Source organism: Psammomys obesus, unplaced genomic scaffold (genome assembly GCF_907164565.1).
Source record: "Psammomys obesus unplaced genomic scaffold, mPsaObe1.curated_primary_1811, whole genome shotgun sequence".
NCBI lineage: Eukaryota > Metazoa > Chordata > Mammalia > Rodentia > Muridae > Psammomys > Psammomys obesus.
This window is the reverse complement of record NW_026590905.1, coordinates 2,333,514-2,339,513: the sequence shown is the minus strand read 5'-3', so window position 1 is coordinate 2,339,513 and position 6,000 is coordinate 2,333,514. Positions and strand designations below refer to the sequence as shown.

General features: G+C 45.8%; 1 pseudogene; it reads left to right on the top strand.

Annotated features, from left to right (window-relative positions):
* The first annotated feature begins 391 nt into the window (after positions 1-391).
* Positions 392-511, top strand: LOC129678609 (small nucleolar RNA SNORA17; annotated as a pseudogene).
* Positions 512-6,000: the final 5,489 nt, after the last annotated feature.

The following is a 6,000-nucleotide window of genomic DNA, read 5'->3' as shown; positions in this document are numbered from 1 at the left end:
AAAATTACCGCCATTGTGTGTTGGTCAGGAAATACAGTACAGATAACCCAACAGCTCTCAATAAGCTGACATCACGCATCAGGCAGTCTTGCATAACACCACAGCAGTCGACTTACGAAGAGAAATGTTTATTAAGCTCGTGGTTTAGATCAGGCAGCTTCAGTGGCCTCCGTTTAAGGCAGTGGAGGGCGGCACATCATGATGCAAGCACAAATGGGAGCAAAGCGTGGCTTGACTGGAGCCTCACATCAATGAGAGATTCAGGATAGTGATAGGAGGGGAGGCCTCAGCAACAGCAAGACAATATACATGAAACAGACTTAATGCTGAGGCAGGAGACTGTCCCCTGTCATTGTCCTGTCCTTTCAGGGTTGCCCCTAGAGACATCAGGGATGCCCCTAGAGGCTCTGCTCTGTCACATGAGCATCAGCAGGTGGCAAAGAGGAGAGAGGCTATGTGCACTTTCAGTGTTCTGACCTGTGGGCATCTGAGTGATTAGTAGCCTAACACTCCCTAAAAAGAAGCAAAACTGGGTTGACCAACAATCTAGCTCTGCTCAGGCCCAGATGAGCTCCCAGGGTGAGGAGCAAGCAAGAGACTAGAAGAACCCTGCCTGGGAACATGAGCCCCTTGCAGGAGTGAGTGCAAGAGAAAGGATGCTCACATGGAGCCATGTGGGTGGACCCAGGTGAGGAGTGAGCCCGAGATGACCACTAGTTTTGCACTTTGCAGGCCTCAGGGTGCAGATCATGACTACTGCCCAATGCCATAATGCATGAGCAGGCCATAGTATTCCAGAGACAACCTCAGATACCCATAGTTCCCGGACGCCACTGTGCCACTAAAATGAGCAACTAAGTGGTGGAGAAATGAAAGAGAAAGAGAAACAGAAGGATGTGTGCACAAAGAAGAGAGACAGAAGTGGAGAAATAGTGAGGTACAGCCTGATCTGAGTACCTGGTGATGCCACCTGGGACCATGGCAAAGTCTTGGCCTGTACTGCCACTAGGAGCCACGTCTGGGTCTGTGGCCCTGCAGTAGCAGGGACTTGTTATTACTGAAGGCCAGGAAGGTGTTACTGGTTTCGGCTTCTGCCTGAGGACATGCTGATGTCTGAGGGCTGTGCAGAACTGACTCTACTTCTTGCCTGGGCATCGTGGGAGAAAAGGCCCTGGGGTTGTGAGAGCAGGAGAGCTGATCCTGCCCCTCACCAGGTGCAGCACTCTGGAGAGTGGGCCCTTGCACCTGCCTGAACAACACAGTAGAGTTGGCCCTTGACATAGTGGTTGCAGGTGACCCAGCCTTGAGGGCATGAGCTCAGACCCTGCTTCTTGTCTGCAGTTTGAAGGCCCAAATGAGGGAGAAATGCCCTCCTACCCTTCCTTGTCTCTAGCCACCTATAGCAGGGGGAAGAGCTGGACCCAGGGTCATGAGAGTGGGAGAACTGGCCCTGCCCCTCACCTGCTGCAACACGCAGGAGAGTGGGCCTAGGCAGCAGGGTAGAGCTGGCCCTGGTTGTAGGGATTGCTGGTGAGTCAGGGATGTGAGAACAGGAGAGCCCCAGGCTGAGCAGCTCAGATATCACTCAGGTTCACATCCACGGCTTTAAATTGGCCCACTCCAACATTTACCCCATTGATGAACTACTGGAGTGCATGAAGGGGCCAGTCCTACAGATTCAAAACAATGTATGGGATCTCCATGGCACAGGGCAACAACAGGATATCCAAGAGAAGTCCCAGTGAGGTTACAGTGTTGATAAGAGTAGCAGAAGCCAGAGGCCTCATAGCAGACCAACAAGTCACTGCAATGAATATTTGCAAATAAGGAAGTGTGGACAAAAGGTATACTGAGGGACACACTGTGACACAGTACAGCTTCCACAACAATTTTTTTTCCTTCTGTTTGGGGGGAGGTCACAAGTGTGAAGGGCAGGTACAAAGGGGGTGGAGATGAGTGGGTTTGGGATACATGATGTTAAATTTACAAAGAATCAATAAATAGTTCAGAGAGAGAGAGAGAGATATCAGGGGAGATATTATACTTCAGTAAACCAGGGACAAGGATAATAAAAGGACTTGTAGAGATGCTTCCAAAGATCTTAGGTCAGTCCACAAAGCCTCAACTTTTAGTGGTCCACAGAAGTTCCTGACATTACTACTTGGGGACTGAACCTTTATGGACCTGTGGATGATGAGAGTGGAGCAGTTTAATTCCACCCAAGTCTCAGTACATAGTAGCCTGTACGTACATCATGCTGACTGTGAGCTGTTGAAATAGGCCCATAAAGGTTGAAAGAGGGGGCCTGGAGAAGTAGTGCTGTTCCTCGGGGAGCCATTTCTCAGCCTTTCAGGATCCCGTTGCTTGTGGCTAGAAGGCAAGAGAGGAATGTCTGAAAGATATTTAAGTATTAACCTTAGAAATGAAACTACTCCTGATTACATTTGCATTGTCTACAGTCATCATATAGCACTGTCTAACTGGAAGCAAGATCAGAATCTAAACGCTTAGAAAGAAAGAGTTAACGTTCCTGACCCCATGTTCTGGGGTGTTTAGGAGTCCTTCGTGTGTTAAGAGCTGGTGGTGTGGTGAGATGTTCTAGGGTGCTCCCTATAGACACAGGCTGAAAAAGCACCGTGTGGTAACAGAGGGATTTATATCAGGGCCAACAGGCTCCCTTTGCCAGTTCCTGGATGCTGGAGGTGGACTCAGCCCTGCGTGACAAAGCCACCTGGTGCTGGTAGCAGCCCTGTTCTCAGCACTGGGACATGTTTGTGAGTCTGGCAATTCATGAATGGAACATTTGGTGGGTGGTTGCACGGTGGTCACATGTAGCACATTTATCTAAGTAAATGTCCCTGAGGACATTTGGTCAGAGCCCCATGTATTTCAAAGGGACCGATGGCTTCTGAGGACTTTTCAGATAAGGTGATTCTTTGTAAGGAATTAGGTCTATGGTTGAGGAGTTGAAAGTAACAACACTCTATAGATCCTGGCTTCCAGTCCTCTCATTTCTGCAGGATGTTCATACATGTCCAGCATTGATTTTTCTAACACTCTACCAAACTAAATAAATACCTTCACAGATATGAAGGGAGATGCCTTCCACTATCCATTCCTCTTATGAGTAAGGTAGTTCTCTATATTGTCTGCCAGGATAGCTCTGGGTTGATCCTATTGGAACCATTTATAGCACCCACTTCACTCTTGCAAGTTTCTAGTTTGGACAATAAGTTATGTCAACTCTACTCGGCCCTTGGATGTCTTGATTGATCAGATGAGCACCCCCTGGTCTCAAAGCAGCTTGCACAGCCTAATGACACTGCAGCGACGCAGGGCTTAGATATGCAATATCAATACCTGTGTCACTGTCGTACCTAACTTCTAGGCATGATAGAAACTTGGTATCTTTTTCCCCAGGTTTCAAAATCATGTCCCAGAATTCACTATCAAATCAGCAGATGATAACCCCAAGCCTAATATCCGTGGGAGGTTATAAAACATGACTTAACAGTTCTAGTTTATAGAGCCATGAAGATAAGTGACATCCCAAAGAACTCAAACTCTATTTCCGTGCACAGACATCCTAATTCTAGGCCATCCTTTCTTCCTCTGTGCTTGGATATGAGGCCTACAGTGTCCATTGTGTAGAGAAGATATGAGCAGGCCCAATCAGGCAAAATTCTGCAGGAAGACCAAAAATGAGATGAACAGCTCTGCCAGGATGTAGGTCATGGTTAATTTATAGATATTATTATTATAGCTTTCTAGAGCCTCTCTCTGAGTCATTCATCATTGTCACTCAGAAGTCTTGTTTGCATAGAGTAACATACGTGTTCCCCACTCTGAGAGGGAGAAAGGGGATATCTGCTGTGTGAGAGAAGAAAAAGTAAGCTGTGATTACTATACTGAATGTCGCTACCAAAGAGTGTCTGGATAAGTCTTGTTTGGAGGATGAGGGGCACGCAGACCACACAATCAGATAAGTAATGAATGTTGCCCCCAACCCACATGGTAACTGAAGTGAGCCGGGGCTTTGACTCTCTTGGTCCCATTCACTGTTTCTAGGAAATGCAAAGAATGAACCGGAGAAGAAAAAGCCTGCCTGGCTTCGGGGATACTGCTCTTCTTGTCTTCTTGCTGGTTCCTTTGAGAGCTGTGGATATAGTTAAAACTTCTTTCATGCTAACTTTCTTTAGATCTGGAAGAGACTTATCACTCGCGAACTTCCAGACATGATCGATTGTACCCCCATGCAAGGGGATTCTGGAAGCCGTTAGTACTTAAAAAAATGAATACTACTCATATTCAATTAAACGTGACTTAGAAAGAACTGTACAACCATCATATCAAACCCATCAGTCTACGAGTGGTATTGATTAAGATAAGGACCATGCTTAAGTAAAAGAAAGCCAATTTACAGAACAGTGATTAAAGTTGGCACGCAGATATGTCCAAAAGGCAACTAACAGAAAATGAATAAAGTCTGTACAACTTTGATCTGCTGCACACATCTTGCTTTGTAGATGGGTAAACTGAGGCCTAAATAAAAGAAAGGGTTAGTGTAGGCCTACCTTCATGCTGCCCATCAGTCCTCTGGGAGTGCTTTCTAAGGCAGTTTTTTTCCTTAAGGCCCACAGCTAGAGGCAGCTGGAGAATGATGTCTGGCCAGCATCTCGGCCTTGATTGGTCCAGCTCATCTTAGAACTCCTGCTTTCTCTGAAGCCTAATACTCCCCATCTTTATTTCCCTATTCACATTTCTGCCTCTGGAAGACAGGGTATTTTCTTTTGGGATCTTAAACAGGAAAGCATGGTTCACCAAGAACCTATATGGACCCTTTATTCTACCCAATAGTTTTGGATAAAGCAAAGCAAACTATTTCTGCCTGCTCATTTCAGGAAGGGCAATGTGCAGAGGGCGAACATTGGCTATTTTTTTAATAAGCAGAGCTTCAGCACCAGCAGAGTATGTTTTAAGATGTTGTGTCTTTGTCTCCATCAACACAGCCAAGAACTGAGAGCTGGCAACCATCTCTGAAGCATCCTTTACACCGTAGAGTCTACAGGACAGTGTTCAGCCAATAGTGGCTCTCCTGGCTGAGACCTCTGTGTTCTGAGGAGCATCGTCCCCACCTACATGGAGCTATAAATATCAGAGGCAGAAGAGCCTGTGCTGACACCTTACAGCAGGATCTTCCTGGCTCTAAAAGTTTGGCCACTGAACATTATGTGAGCCCTGACGGCAGGATGCTGACGCCTGCATGACTCCTGCTGTCCTCTCCTCTGTCTCTGGGTGGAGACCACAGGGCTCTGTCTCTACCTCACACATCTCCAATCACCTCAAAGCTCCTAGCTAGTGTCTTCATATTTGGATATATGTGTCATGTGAACACTTACAAATTGGTAGAGGAGAATGAACCAGGAAAAGAACAGCCTGAGTGACAGAAAATATTAATGAGGGCACAAAGTTGAGAGAAAAGGAATAAAAGCAATTAAGGCAAAGCAAACAGTAATAAGAGAAAAACCAGGATGGTCATCTAAATACAAGCAAGATGTAAGATATAAGAAAAAGAAAGGGTTTTTTTTTTTGTTTTAAATTTTTTTATTTTATTAGATAAAGAGGCATTCCCTAGCTACTAGAGGAATAATTCACCAATATGTACTAATTTTAAGCTGAATTGTGCCTAATGGACCTGCATTGTCTAGCTTGTGGCAGCATTAGCATGTACTAATTTTAAGCTGAATTGTGCCTAATGGACCTGCATTGTCTAGCTTGTGGCAGCATTAGACAGTGTTGACAAAGACATTTTAATAGACTTTTCGTGTGTATAAGTGGGATATATGTATATGTTCTTATGCATGTGTCCCCTGTGCATGTGAGGTTGACATCACTGTCTTCCCTTGGCACTCCCCACCTTTTTTTTTTTTTTTTTTGAGTCAGGGTCTCTCATTGGACCTGGAACTCACCCCACTAGCTGGCCAGAGAGCTCCAGCAATG